The 15,508-nt window shown below is 34.5% G+C and overlaps 1 long non-coding RNA gene across 1 annotated transcript; it reads right to left on the bottom strand.

Annotated features, from left to right (window-relative positions):
- Positions 1-9,534: 9,534 nt before the first annotated feature.
- LOC106304163 lies at positions 9,535-10,698 on the bottom strand. The gene is made up of 2 exons (XR_001262662.1): positions 10,137-10,698; positions 9,535-9,962 (listed from the first exon to the last, which is right to left on the bottom strand). It is a non-coding gene; the product is annotated as an uncharacterized LOC106304163 (long non-coding RNA).
- Positions 10,699-15,508: the final 4,810 nt, after the last annotated feature.

Here is a 15,508-nt window from a genome sequence, read left to right as displayed (position 1 = left end):
ATTTAAGGGTGAACCGGCCTTAGTTTTGCATTGATAAGGTTAGGGATAATTGCCAAGACGTATGAATTTTGGTGCATGGAATATCAGAATTGTGGTTGTTTGGATTCTATATTGAATATGGGCAAAAACCCTGAGCCCTCTTCGATTAGCTAGGCACTAGTGAGATTGTTAGCCTAGTAGTGTTGCCAATTTCTTATTAAAAGGTGTATCTAACTTTTTTTTCTTTTAAAGAAGTAAAAACATGCCTCTCCATGTATTAACAGTAACCTCATTTTTAGGATCTTAAGAAATTTAGAAAATTTATATGTTTTGAGATTAATTAATACCAATTCTTAACTCTTAAGTCATTTTTTTAGGGATTTAAATTTGAACTGAAGATTTTTGTGTGTGTTTCTTGTTAGGGTTCTAAATCTTTGTAAAATGATCTTCAAATTTCAATAATACTACATAAGAAGAGGATAAGAAAACTTGCGAGTGCCCAGCATGTGACCACCGTTTTGGCCAAAGTAGAAAAATATATCAAATAATAATCTAAGGTCAAGACAATGTCATGCTTAAGCGAGTTATATGAGATACCTAACAATGAGATGATAGAATCTATCAAATTTATAAAGCAAAGATACTCCATTTATTATTACTTATAGAGAGATACATATACTAAAACATATGTATAAAGGGTTTCTTTTGATGATTGTTTCAAAATCACGGTTTCATAAGTTGTACTTGTACGTATACTCACCATGAATGGTTGGTAAGCAACATTTGAAACTGCAGTCTCTATGTGTCATCATTGATGTTAAAAACTGCAGTCGCACATAATTGAACTACTTTTTGACGTGGGTTATCTTCTTTTTTTTTTTGTCACGACGTGGGTTATCTTCTTAAACTGAGTTTTATATCAGACTGGTGGGAAAAAGATTCAACCTTGTCGAAGAAAAAAAAAAAAGAAAAAAAAAAAAGGCAAAACCTTTTTCTTTATTAATCCATTTCTCTACGAGACAATTACATTTGGTTAACAAATCAGTGAAGCCCGCGTTTTATTACCTAAAACATACTTTTGTCTCTGTTTTTAACTTCATCAAGCATTGAGGTCATATCTGTCTACAAAACATAAAAAAAATAAAACAAATGTTTCTCACAACTGAGTTCTGAAGGATAAAAAGTCGAACTTGGTATTTACCACCTTGTTGGAATTGGGTATCAGTTTCTGCAAAGCTTTCATTTTCTCGTTGATCTTGCTCCTCCTCCTCTGCAATATATCAAGTTTCTATTATTATCTCTAGTTATTTTTTTTACCAAATATAGAGCTGGTCACAATTTTCACTAGTGCCTAGCTAATCGAAGAGGGCTCAGGGTTTGTGACCAGCTCTATATTTGAGAGACGAAATGCGATTCCGCATCGCCTTATCTATTACAGTGCACATGGCCTCTAGTATTCTCCAACTTGTGTGATGACGCCTTGTGTTACTGCGCCATACATGATATATGGTCATCTGGAAAAGCATTTTGAGAAAGATAGTATCTAGCATACCAGCTCGCAATGCCTGTAAATGGTCCAGCGTCGACTGCCAATCTGGATCAATATGAGAGCCAATAATTCGATTGGCCAAGCAGTGCCAAACTGTGAAGGAACACACGAAGAACAAATGATCCCCCAAGAGCGCATCCTATCGCCCGTTGATAGCATATTCTTGACTGCTAGCCAAGTAATGAAAGAGAGCCTAGGAACTCCTCGTGGAAACCATACAACCTTACTCCAACCCACAACTTCCTTCCTCATGCGACTTTGATCCCAAGTCTTAGAACTCAAGTACTTTTCTTGGTAATCGTCCTCTCCTTGCCTCCATAGAACCACATTACTCCCATTCTGAGAATCAGGGACGGGTTCTGCAGTAATGGCATCGTAAAGATCATGGTAATAACGACTCCTCTGACCTCGGATGGACCAAGCATTCTACTTCACTGCATCGCTGACAGTGAGGCAGACCGATATAGGTGGTACCAGCTGCTCCAATGATATCAATCAAACGCCCCTTGCCTAGCCAGTTATTGAACCAAAAATAAGTTGATTTTCCATCCTTAACCTCCATCCTGAAGAATCCATACACCACATCCCTTAACTTAAAAAGTTTTCTCCACATCCAAGATCCTTTCTGAGTATCCCTGACGTCCCAAAAAGAATTGTTCTTGAGTAGATAGTACTTCACCCAACTAACCCACAGCGACGTATGCTGAGTAAATAGTCGCCAAATAAGCTTTAATGCAAAAGAAATAGAAGATCTCTTTCTTCATCTCCCATGTTGCAGATGCAGCATTGTTTAGGAACATTTAGTCCCCATGATGCTAGTCTTATCCGTGTAGGTAATCTATTTAGAGTGGCTAGCCACATGTTGAAAGCCTGTCTTGGGACAGCTCCTTTGAACCAAACGATTGAGGCCCAGTTCTTGGTTGTACCACGCAGACGAAGCACCTCCCAGGTCTTGGCTGCAGAGAAACCCACCCAATCGTAAGCATCATCTTTATCACTATCAGTGGGGAGTGGTGGGTTAATGGTGGTGAGCAAAGTGTGAAGCTTAAGAGCAGCATCTGATCTTGGCGAGGGAATACACCAGTTAGTGCCCGAGACAGCTGCGCATACCTTAGCCTGAAGCGGGATACACTGTTGTCAGATTCCAGACTCACCAAGAAGAGGAGCAAGTGGTCCTATAGGGGACCAAGAATCAAACCAAAAACTCAATGCTCTTCTATTTCCTAGGATCGCTTTAATGAACTGAATAGCAAAAGGACACAGGTTTAGCAAAGTTCTCCAAGTCCAAGAATCAGTGGATGAGGTATTTAATGTGAATGTAGTATTGATCTTATTAACATACAAGGGTTTACAGAGAGTTTATATACAGAGAGTTTAGATGATTCTAGAGAGACTTGTACAAGAATGGAAAGATTGTATACGAGAATATTGAGTATTGAAGTCTTGGATATCTTCTATCCTTAACATCCCCCCTCAAGATGGAGGGGCTTTGCCACTCCAATCTTGTCTCTAAGTTCTGTAAACCGTTGGCGCAGGAGAGGTTTTGTCAAGGTGTCTGCGAGTTGGTCTTTGGTGTTGATGTGTGCGACACGGAGCATTCCTCTCTGAATTTGGCCTCTGATGAAGTGATAGTCCAAAGCTACGTGTTTCATACGAGAATGAAAGACATGGTTGGCGCATAGGAAAGTGGTACCGAGGTTGTCACAATAGATGACAGATGGTTCTGGTAGTGGTATGCCGAGCTCGGTGAGTATATTACATATCCAGCGTATCTCAGCTGATGTGTTTGCAACCGTCCTCTATTCTGCTTCAGTGGAAGAGCGAGCAACAGAGCCTTGTTTTTGAGAGGACCAGGAGACAGGATTCTTTCCAAGATAGACAATGAAGGCTCCGGTGGAAACATAGTCATGGGAGTCTCCTGCCCAGTCTGCATCGGAGAAGGCGTGAAGCTTCAGATTGTTGTTGGCGTGGAAGTAGATGCCGTATGTTGATGTACCAGCAAGATAGAGCAGAATGCGTTTCGCAGCTTCCCAGTGTTCGTCTGTTGGTGAATGCATGAATTGCGAGAGCCGGTTAACCGCGAAGGCAATATCTAATCGAGTGAAGAGAAGATACTGCAGACTGCCAACAAGCTTTCGATACTCTGTCGGGTTTTGTAGTGGTTTTCCAGAGATCAGTGTGAGTTTAGCTGTCGCAGTCATTGGTGTAGAAACCGGTTTTGCTCCTTCCATCTTGTATTTATGTAAGAGATCGTTGATATACTTTCTCTGAGACAGATGGAGGCCTTGGTTGGTGCGAAGAGCTTCAACACCAAGGAAGTAATTGAGGTCTTCAAGGTCCTTGACCGAGAATCGTGTAGCCAGTTTCTGAAGAACATCAGAGATAATCACTTTGGAGCTGCCTGTTATAAGAATATCATCAACGTAGATGAGAAGGTATGTGTAGTGAAAGCCTGTACGGAGCACAAAGAGTGATGTATCTGCGAGTGAGTTTGTGAATCCCAGAGACAGCAAATAGTTCTTGAGTTCCATGTACCATGCTCGCGGGGCCTGTTTTAATCCATAAACGGCTTTCCCTAAGACGAGACACATGTGTTGGTTTGTCAAGATCAATGAATCCTGGTGGTTGCTCCATGTATACCTCATCATCCAGAGTTCCTTGCAAGAAGGCATTGTTGACGTCTAGTTGCTGTATAGGCCACGCTCGTGAGACAGCGATATCGAGAATGAGTCGGATAGTGGTCGTCTTGATCACTGGACTGAAGGTGTCTGTGTAGTCGCGTCCCAGCTGCTGAGTATAACCCTTGGCAACCAACCTTGCTTTTGGCTTGCGGAGAGACCCATCAGGTAGGAACTTATTTTTGAATATCCATCTGCAACCAGCAACATTCATGTGAGGCTGTCGAGGTACTAGTTCAAGAGTTTAATTCCGAGCAAAAGCGTCTAGTTCTGTTGATACTGCACATCTCCATCGTTTCTCTTTTAGCGCTTGGTTCACTGTTCTCGGTTTGGAGGAAAAGGGGTGAAGGGCTGCAGTAAGGTTGAGTTTTACTTTGGGTTTGGTAATATTGTTTTTGCGACGTGTGGTCATTGGGTGGTTATTTGGTGGTGGTTGTGGAGCAGGTATTGACACGGGAGAGGTTGTGATGGTTTCAGGAATGGTAGGGAGGATGGGTTGTTGTGGTAGTTGTGTTGTTTCAGGTTGAGGACATGGATTTGGTGATAGTGGAGTTGAGGTTTGAGGTTCGGTTCCTGCAAGAGGCAACTCAATGTTTGAGGTCGAGTTACTTACCTGAGGTGGACAGGGTGGTGCTACGCTTGTGTCTGTCGTTGAAGTTGTCACTGCATGCTCTTGTGGTGATGGTGCTAGCGACGGGAGTTCTGTGCACGGCGAGGAGGGGAGAACGAGTGGCAGTCGGGTTGGTGGAGGATGAGCAGCTGAGGTGTCATGCTGTTCCGGTACAGAGAGAGAGAGAGAGGGTGATGGTGTTTGAAACGGGAATGTGGCTTCGTCAAACTTGACATGTCACGAGATATATATGCGACCTGTTGATTTTTGCAGGCAGAGATAGGCGCTTTGGGAGAGAGAGTAGCCGATGAAGGCGCATGGTTCTGACCTGTTTTGGAGTTTGTTGTTGTTGTACGGACGCAACCAGGGAAAACAGAGACATCCAAATGTTCTTAGCTTAGCGTAGTTGGGTTCAGTACGGAAGAGTTTGTGAAACGGAGTTTCCATATTGAGAACTGGTGTTGGGAGGCGGTTAATCAGGTAAACCGCAGTGGCAAAGGCGTATGTCCAGTATGTTTTAGGCATGCCAGCATGAGTCAGGAGTGTGAGACCAGTTTCGATGATGTGACGGTGCTTGCGCTCAGAGACTCCATTGTGTTCTGGAGTGTGTGGAGGAGAGGTGAGGTGAGTGATACCGGAGGAGGTGAGGAAGGAGTGTAGAGCGATGTACTCTCCGCCATTATCAGAGTATAATGTTCCTATCTTGGTCTGGAACTTATTTTCAACGAGAGCTTTGTAGGTGATGAAGGTTTCACGGGTTTGGTCTTTTGTTTTGAGGGGATAGAGCCAAGTGTATCGGGTGAAGTGGTCTATAAAGACAACATAGTACTTGAAATTGTCTACTGAAATCGTGGGAGAGGTCCAGAGATCAGAGAAGATGTATTCAAGAGGTCTTGTAGAGACAATGTTTGTTTGAGAAAAATGCAGTTTTTGGCTTTTATTGATTGAGCAATCAGAACAAACAAAAAAGGGGCAGTGGTCTGCGATTGTAAAGAAGGTAAAAAAGGGGCAACAGCTTTAATAATAGAGATAGAGGGGTGGCCAAGACGGTTGTGCCAGTCTTTGATGGTTGTGGTTGGGGAAGCGGTGGTGAAGAAGGATTTGATGATAGATGGGGAGACTGGCCACTCGTATAGATCACCCTTGGTCTTGCCGTGCAGCAATGGGACTCCCGAGGATAGATCCTTTACCTGAAAGGATGCAGGGAAAAATTCAATAGAGATTTTGTTAGCGTTGCAAAGGCGATAGACACAGATAAGGTTTTTGTGAATATGAGGAACACATAAGACATCGGTTAAGGTTAAGTTTCGGGAAGGTAGGGATAGAGAAAGTGAACCAGAGTGCGTGATAGGAAGACCAGAGCCATCGCCTATGAGCACACGGTCATTACCGGAGTATGGCTGATGAAGAGAGAGGTTATCGAGATCGCTTGTTAGGTGGTGTGTGGCTCCACTGTCCATGATCCATGACGAGGATGAGCTTGGAGGGAGCATCGCCATGTTTGCTCGAGGCTGCCATGGAGCGTTTTTTCTGTCAGAGACCGACTGGTTGGTGAGGTGTGGGCATCTTCGAGCACTATGGCCTTGTGTGCCACATAGTTGACATCGTCCTTGGTAACCACCTTGGTGTCCTCTGTTGTTGCGGTTGTCACGATTGTTGGTGTTGTATCGTGGCTGCTGGGATGTGCGATTGTCCCTGTTGTTGTTGTTGCTCCAAGATTGATTGCTGCGACTGTAGTTGTTGTTGTTGTTGCGTCCTTGAGTTTGAGTGGAGGCTGAGTTCACAGTAATGGGAGCAACAGAGGAAGCAGAGGAGACTGCTAAGATCTTTTCTTCTTTGTTAAGCAACTTCTCGTGAACCTCAATGATAGATGGAGGGACGTCTCAAGCTTCAAGTTGATCAATCGTTTGTTTGTAGTCATCGGGGAGACCACCAAGAAGGAATTCAATTTGATCTTCATGATCAACTGGTTTCCCTAGCAGCGCTAGTTGATCGAATCTGGTGGTGAAACCTTGAACGTATTCGTCGATCGTTTTCGTTCCTTTGCTCCACTGGCGAAGTTGAAGCTTCAGTTGTTGGACATGGCCTCTGCTTGGTTTAGCGTATGTTGCAGCAAGAGTCGACCAGATCTCAGTCACTGTCTTGGTCATGGAGACAATCGGCTGGATTGGCATAGTCATGGCGCCGATCAAACCGCTATAGATGAGCTTGTCTTGTCGTTTCCACAACGTGTAGTCAGGATTAGTGGAGGTGATGGTGTCCACCGTAACGGTGGGAGGCGGAGGCGGTTTTGTTCCGTCGAGATGGCCGGCGAGTTCATACCCATCGAGCAAGGCATGAACCTGGAGACTCCACATCATATAGTTGCTGGATGTCAACTTGGTGATGTTTGACATGTTAACATTCAAGAGAGTTTGAGGGTTGAGATCAACTGTTTCAGCGGATGTGGTGGTAGACATGATGTCTTGTGGGAGATGACTGCGTTATTGAGAAGAAAGGAGGTGAGGGAGGCGGCAGTCAGAAAAAAAAAAAGGTTTTATTAACCTGCTCTGATACCATGTGAAAGTAGTATTGATCTTATTAACATACAAGGGTTTACAGAGAGTTTATATACAGAGAGTTTAGATGATTCTAGAGAGACTTGTACAAGAATGGAAAGATTGTATACGAGAATATTGAGTATTGAAGTCTTGGATATCTTCTATCCTTAACATTTAATTCCCAGAAGCTCTTTTGCTGAATATGATGATGCTTGTGCGAATGTAACCTTTGGAACAGAAACCCAAACAAGGTGATGAGATCAGACGTCGGTAGAAGCTTTTGATCAATTATTAAGGAGATCTCCATTGAATTCGGGTTTAAATTTTTACAAACCATTGAATTTTTATAAACAATTGAATCTTATACTTGTTTTTCATTGTCTGTTCTCTTTCTTTATTGTTTGTCTGGTAGGATTTTCTCATGTCCAGCGTAAAGTGTGTGAGAGTTCGTGTAGAAATCTCAAAGATATATATCACACATAGATGATGTAGAGAAAGATATTTCGATGCTTGGATTGACTTTTAGTACCTTGATGCATTTGTCAGTATTTGGATTAAAGGCATACAATGCCTGCTAGTGAAGCTTTTACCAAGTGTATCTTAGAGATTTCGCAGAGCAAGTGGTGTTTGTGTGAAATATGCTTTTATGATTCGAGGGAAAATGTGATGAATACATATATGTGGGACAGAACTTAGGTAAATTCACCCCACACTTTAGGACAAATCAAAATGGCACATAGATTATTAATTAAAAAACATTAAATTAAATAAAAAATAGCTACAAAAAATAAAAAAGCTAATTTTAACGACGCTAACGCTTCCAGCTAAACCCTAAACCCTAAATCTTAAATTCTAAACCCTATACCCTAAATTCTAAACCCAAATCCAAACCCCTAAACCCAAACTCTATACCCTAAACCTTAATCCTAGACCCTAAACCCAAACGCTAATTTTAACGACGCTAACGCTTCCAGCTTTTTATTTTTTGTACCTATTTTATATTTAATTTAATGTTTTTTAATTAATAATAAATATGTCACTTTGATTGGTCATAAAATAGTGGGGTGAATTTAAAGGTTCACATATGTGGACCCATGTAACAGAAAGAGTTATTAACACAGATGGTCACTTTCTTACTTTTTATTACATTCAAGATCACATTATGCTACTAACACACTTTTCAGTGGTTGAAGACTCATTTCTCCCTAGAAAAGCAAAACCACAAATGGGCATTTAAGTAAAATGACATTTGTTTCTGGTTAGACTGGTTAGATAAATTAAATATTTCTGGTTCGGTTGGTTGAAATAAAAAACATTAAACGTCTTCTTATCCTTGGTTTTTTCTCCACAACATCTGAAGCTCGTGCACACCACCATGACTACGCCACTGTGGTCTCTCGAAGGTCACCTTGTCGGATTCTCTTGGCAACGTCTTCACCTGAACACAAGCAACCCAGATTCAAGCTTCTTTCGCAGTATCTCTTCCTTCTCTGCCGCAGCTCTTCCATGTTCGTCTCAGTATGTGCTCTGCAATTTGTCGTCGCTGCGACCTGAGCTCTCGCCGCTGAAACGTCCCCTCTTCTCCTGCTGGAAATCGGTTACATAAGCTTCTTTTCTCGGTTGTATATGAGAGGCAGATTGATGTGAGAAAGACATGAACATTTTGTCCCTTTGTAAGTTCATGTCACAATCTGTGTGATTTCATATAGTTTTAGGTTTTCTTTTGTTAATCCCAAAAGTATTATAGTTTACAAGTGGATTTAGGTCTGATCATTTTTGTAATCAGATTCATTGGGTTGTGATTTATAAACATAAGATTTTCAGAATTTGGGTTGATCATGATCATAAACATATGATCAAATTTTCATTTTCAGATACAATGAACTATCTTTTTGTTTAAGAATCATCTTGTTTCAGAATCAATTTATGGATTTATCTGATATTTTGTAAGATTTTTAGAACATGTACACTTCATATGATGTTTATGTGTACATCAACTTATATGATATCCATGTGTACACCACTTTTATGATGTGCATATCAATTTTATAAGATATCCATGTGTAGACAACTTTTATATGATATCCATATGTACATCATTCATTTATAAATATCCACTACATCACTAAAATGCATAAGCTTTTATAAACGAATGTTGTGAAAACAAACACAAAAAGATTAATAAATTAAATCAACATGTATATAATTTTGTAATTCAAAGATACAAAGATGACACATTAAAATTAAGTACACATGTACAATGAGTCTGATGTACACATTGATCAGTAACACTTGATGGGTAGCATACATGAGCTAGTCTGTAGACTTGGATCAGGAGATAGGAATCTTATCTTCTACATGTAATGAAATCTCACAACCCCTCCAACAAAACCGTACAAGAGATACAAACAATTCTAACTCGATATGAGATCCAGAGATGTCACTGTCCACATGAACATCAGTTCACTTGTACACACCTGATAATTCTCAACACACACTTGCAACTTTGATGATTTACACAAGTCAAAAAACATTTTTATCTCTAAAATCTCAAGGTCATACAAAAGGAAGAAAGCTTTTGTTGGTTCAAAGCATGAAAATTCTACCTGTCAATGAGGTAAATGAAACCTAATAAGAAAGTGATGATTCCAGACTTGTGTCAATAAGTCGCTATGGAAGCATAGCCAATTACTAAAACAAGAAGAAGTGGAAGCTGGAGGTGAAGCCAAATGATATGTTATAGACGATAACACATGAAGCTGGGAAAGGGATGTGTTTACCGAGTCGACTCGAGACGATTCCCCATATGAAGGAGACATGGATTGTGGCGACTAAGCAGAGGAGGAAAACAAATATGACGACAGTAGCGACGAATAAAGCAGCTACTGAATTCATGTCCATCAGATTCCATTCTTGCTGAAACGAAAATTTTGAAATTTGGATTCAAATCACTAGGACTGAGTCACCACTGTAATTTGGATTCGCCGATGGGACTGTGAACAACGAGAATACACGGGGGCCAAAGTGTTATGAGCCGTAACATTTGCATCGAGTAGCAGCTTCTTTTTTTTTTGGACTGAACACAGCTCATCTTCCTTCCTTCACTCTTCTCCGTAATCAAGAATTTATCTATGCTTTCTCAATTTGAATCTGGAGAATGAGATATGAGAGAGGAGAGAGTTGAAATTAAATTTTAAAATACAAATAATCTGTTTCCTCACAATCGACCATTCGTTTCCTATCTGCATTAATTTGATTTCTTTTAATTGAGTCAACTCGGTAATTGGAGGCAGCTATAGAAGATTCACTTTGGTTCTGGTTTTAGGCGACTAAAAAATAATATAGATGAAGAGAGAAAAATATAAAGTGAAAAATGGAAATACATTGTCTTTTAAATGATAAAGAAGAAGAGAAGAATAAGGAAGTAAATGGGGACCACCACATGGTTTTGTTTTAGTTAGAAAAAGTAACGAAATTGAACAAAGAGTTATGAAAAAGTGTGTTGGTAGAACAAAGTGACCCTTGGTGTAATTAATAAGTGTAAATGTGTCCTATTATGTAAATGTTTCTTAACAGAAATTCAACAAGGTTCATAATGTTGATTGGAGACATAATTAAGCTCCATTGACATATCGGGTATAAGTTCTCTGCTACGTTGTTTGGCTTGTGATGATCGCTTGTGATGATCGCTCATGTATACACGCTTGTGATGTTCTCTGCTACGTTGTTTTATATATATTTTTTGTTCTAATTTTCTTGCTTTTATATCAAATAATATTGTAGTTGTTTAATGTAATATTTATGTCTTATATTGTATATTTACTTATTATTTAGTTTAGTATTCATTTCCAGATAGATGTTTAATGTTGTTTTTCTATTTCTTATATTGTACATATATTTTTTTTTGTCATTTATTGTATATAACCTTATTATATTTTTTCTTATATTCTATATTTACTTATCTAATATTACGATAGATGGTTAATATAATATAATATTTTTATTTTTTATATTGTATATTTACTTATTATTTATTTTAAAATACATTTTCAGATAGATGTTTAATTTAGTTTTTTCATTTTATATTGTATATTTACTTATTTTTTATTTTTATTATTTTGTATATTTAGTTTTTCTAAATTTATTGCTTTTATATCAAATGATAATATTATGATATATGTTTAATGTAATATTTTTATTACTTATATAGTATAGTTACTTATTATTTATTTGTTTTTGCATTGTATATTTATTATTCTAATATAATGTAATATTTCTATTTCTTATATTGTATATTTACTTATTATTTAGTTTTTCCTATATTGTATATTTACTAACAAAAATATTTGGAAATAATACAAATGTAAAACTATATATTTTTCAGATAGATGTTTAATGCAGTTTTTTCATTTCTTATTGTATATTTACTTATTATTTATTTTTCTTATATTGTATATTTACTTGTTCTATTTTTTTTGGTTTTATATCAAATGGATATATTATAATGGATGTTTGATGTAATATTTCTACTTCTTATATTGTATATTTACTTATCATTTATTTACAATACATTTTTTAGATAGATGTTTAGTGTAGTTTTCTATTTCTTATATTGTATATTACTAATTATTTATTTTTTTATTCTAATATAATGAATTAATGATAGATGTTTAATGTGATAGTTTTATTTCTTATATTCTATATTTACTTATTATTTATTTTACAATATAGTTTTAGATAGATTTTTAATTTTTTTTTTCCATTATTCATGTTTACCACCAATAAAGAGAAATTTTCAAAAAATAACTTCTTCATTAAGAGGCAAAAGATTTTTATATTCTTGTTCTTCATATATATAATAAATAATTATTTAAATAAATAAATATATATATATATATATAATTATGCTTTTGAATTATACTTTTTCAAATTTGAACATTTTTTTATAAATTATTTTTTTTATTTTTTCGATTTATGTTTTTCAAAATTTCTTTTTGAAAATCAAAATTATTTTTGAAACTATTTTTTAATTTTTAATATTTTTTAAGTATTTATTTATATATTTATTAGAATCCTAAATTTCACATTCCAAAAACCCTACCCCACCCCTCAGCTCTAAACTCTAAGGCTAGAATAGTTAACCATAGGGTTATAAATGTCTTTTACCCTTCATTAAAAGTGAAGATAAAAGTAATTAGTGTAAACATGAAAAGTGGTACTATGAATGTGGTATTTGTGGCAATTTCCCTTAGTATTAATCAAAATGTTTACTAAAAATACACTAATCCCCGGAAAACATGTCATCAATATGTTATCATGGATTACCTGATAAAAACTCAGAAAACCTAATAATATTTTGATTAAAGTTGAATTAAATTTCTAATGAATACCTAGTTGTTTAACACTGAATAAATTCTGATAAAAAAAACATGAATAAATTTGATTTGTGATTCTTTAGATTTTAATGAAACTTATATAATTAAAAGATAATTATGATATAGAGAACTAAAATTATTTAAATTAATATTGATTATTAATTTTTTAGAAGTTTAATATTTTGTTTTGGTTTATTCTGGATGTTAATTTAATATTATAATAATTTTATTTAATTATTTATATCTGAATTTATCTTAGTTTTTTTTTAAAGTTAGTCAACTCGAAAATTAAACCCGAAATTAAAATCTATAATTTAAATATTTAATTATTTTTATGGGAATTAATTTTTTTTTTTTTTTTTTTTTAGGGTTTAGGGTTTAGGGTTTAGGGTTTAGGGTTTAGGGTTTAGGGTTTAGGGTTTAGGGTTTAGGGTTTAGGGTTTAGGGTTTAGGGTTTAGGGTTTAGGGTTTAGGGTTTAGGGTTTAGGGTTTAGGGTTTAGGGTTTAGGGTTTAGGGTTTAGGGTTTAGGGTTTAGGGTTTAGGGTTTAGGGTTTAGGGTTTAGGGTTTAGGGTTTAGGGTTTAGGGTTTAGAGTTTAGGGTTTAGGGTTTAGAGTTGAGAAATGAGGTTTTGGGGATAAGATTTCAAATTTTGAAAAATAAAAAAATTAAAATTTTCAAAGGATAAACTTAAAAATGTGCTATTTTGGTCATTTTAGTTTTTGAGTGCTATTTTTGTGATATAAACTTAGAAATGTGCTATTTTGGAGATTTGCCCTATATTTAATTATTATTTATTTTTTCTTATACTGTATATTAACTTATTCTAACTTTTTTTTGCTTTTATATCAAATTGTAATATTATAATATATGTTTAATGAAATATTTCTATTTTTATATTGTATATTTACTTATTATTTATTTTATTATACATTTTCATATAGATGTTTAATGTTATTTTTTCTATTTTTTATATTGTATATTTATTTATTTTTCATTTTTATTATATATTTTATGTTTACTTATTCTAATATTATAATAGATTTTTACGTAATATTTTTATTTATTATATTGAATATTTACTTATTATTTATTTTACTATACATTTTCAGATAGATGTTTAATTTAGTTTTTATATTTTTTATATTGTATATTTACTTATTTTTTATTTTTACTATATTGTATATTTGCTTATTCTCTTTTTTGCTTTTATATCAAATGATAATGTTACGTTAGATGTTTAATGAAATATTTTTATTTCTTGTACTGTATATTTACTTATTTTTTATTTTTTCTTTTATTGTATATTTACTTATTTTACTATAGATTTTTTCAGATAGATGTTTAATTTTGTTTTTTTTTCTCATTTCTTAATTGTATATTTTTTTTTCATTTCTAATGTAATATTTTTGTTTCTTATATTTCATATTTACTTTTTTTATCTATTTTACCTTATATTGTATATTTATTTTTAATCTATTTTACCTTATATTGTAGATTTACTTATTATTATTTTATTCTATATTTTTCAGATAAATGTTTAAATTAGTTTTTTTTTAATTCTTAATTGTATATTTAGTTATTGTTTTTTTTTCTTATATTGTATATTTACTTTTTCTTATTTTCTTGTTTTTATATCAAATGATAATATTATGATAGATATTTGATGTAATATTTTTATTTCCTATATTGTATATTTATTTATTATCTATTTTACCTTATATTGTATATTTACTATTTTTTTTGTTTTTTGTTCTTTTTTAATAATAATGCTACGTGGCTTCTTTTGGCATAATGATTTTATGCTGATGTGAGCCTCAAATAGTCTTTTTATTAGTATAGACTAGGGATTAACCCGGGCTACGCCCGGGATTTTCCAATGACAATTTATACAATACTTGGGGTAAGAATTCATCAAATCTACTTAACTTTTAAAAATCTATCAACTCTTAGAATTTTCAAACTCCACACAAATTCTATTTCCTGTAGGCCCCCCTAAGTCTAGATTAGTTAACATGAAAAGTGATAAGTGTAAACATGAAAAGTGGTATTATGAATGTGGTATTTTTGGCAAATTTCCTTACTTTTTTTCTTATATTGTATATTTATTTATTCTAACTTTTTGTGTGTGTTTTTTTTAAATGATAATATTACGTTAGATGTTTAGTGTAATATTTCTACTTATTGTATATATATTTACTTATTTTTTATTTTTTATATTTTATATTTACTTATTCTAATTTTACGATAGATGTTAATTATAATATTTCTATTTCATATATTGTATATTTAATTATTATTTATTTTCCTATTTTTCAGAGAGATGTTTAATTTAGTTTTTTTTATTTCTTAATTGTATATTTACTTATTGTTTATTTTTTCTTATAATTTATATTTACTTATTCTAATTTGTTTGCTTTTATATCAAATGTTAATATTATTATAGATGTTTAATATAATATTTCTATTTCTTCTATTGTATTCTTGTTTTTCTTATATTGCATTTCTACTTATAAAAAATATATGGAAATAATAAAATTGTCAAACTTTACATTTTTCACATAGATGTTTATTGTAGTTTTTCATTACTTATATTGTATATTTAAGAGAAAAAGACAAAAATAGCACTAAATCAAGTTTTTGTTCCCAAACTAGCACTCAAGGTCAAAAGTCACAAAAATAACACTTAATGTTTTATCAAAAGTCACAAACTTAGGGTTTAGAGTTAAAGGGTGGAGTTTAGGATTTAGGGTTTAGGGTTTAGAGTTTAGGGTTTAG

The sequence above is a fragment of the Brassica oleracea genome, chromosome C7 (assembly GCF_000695525.1).
Source record: "Brassica oleracea var. oleracea cultivar TO1000 chromosome C7, BOL, whole genome shotgun sequence".
In the NCBI taxonomy this organism is placed as follows: domain Eukaryota; kingdom Viridiplantae; phylum Streptophyta; class Magnoliopsida; order Brassicales; family Brassicaceae; genus Brassica; species Brassica oleracea.
Note: the sequence above shows the minus strand (reverse complement) of the source record. Positions and strands in the feature narration are given on the sequence as shown.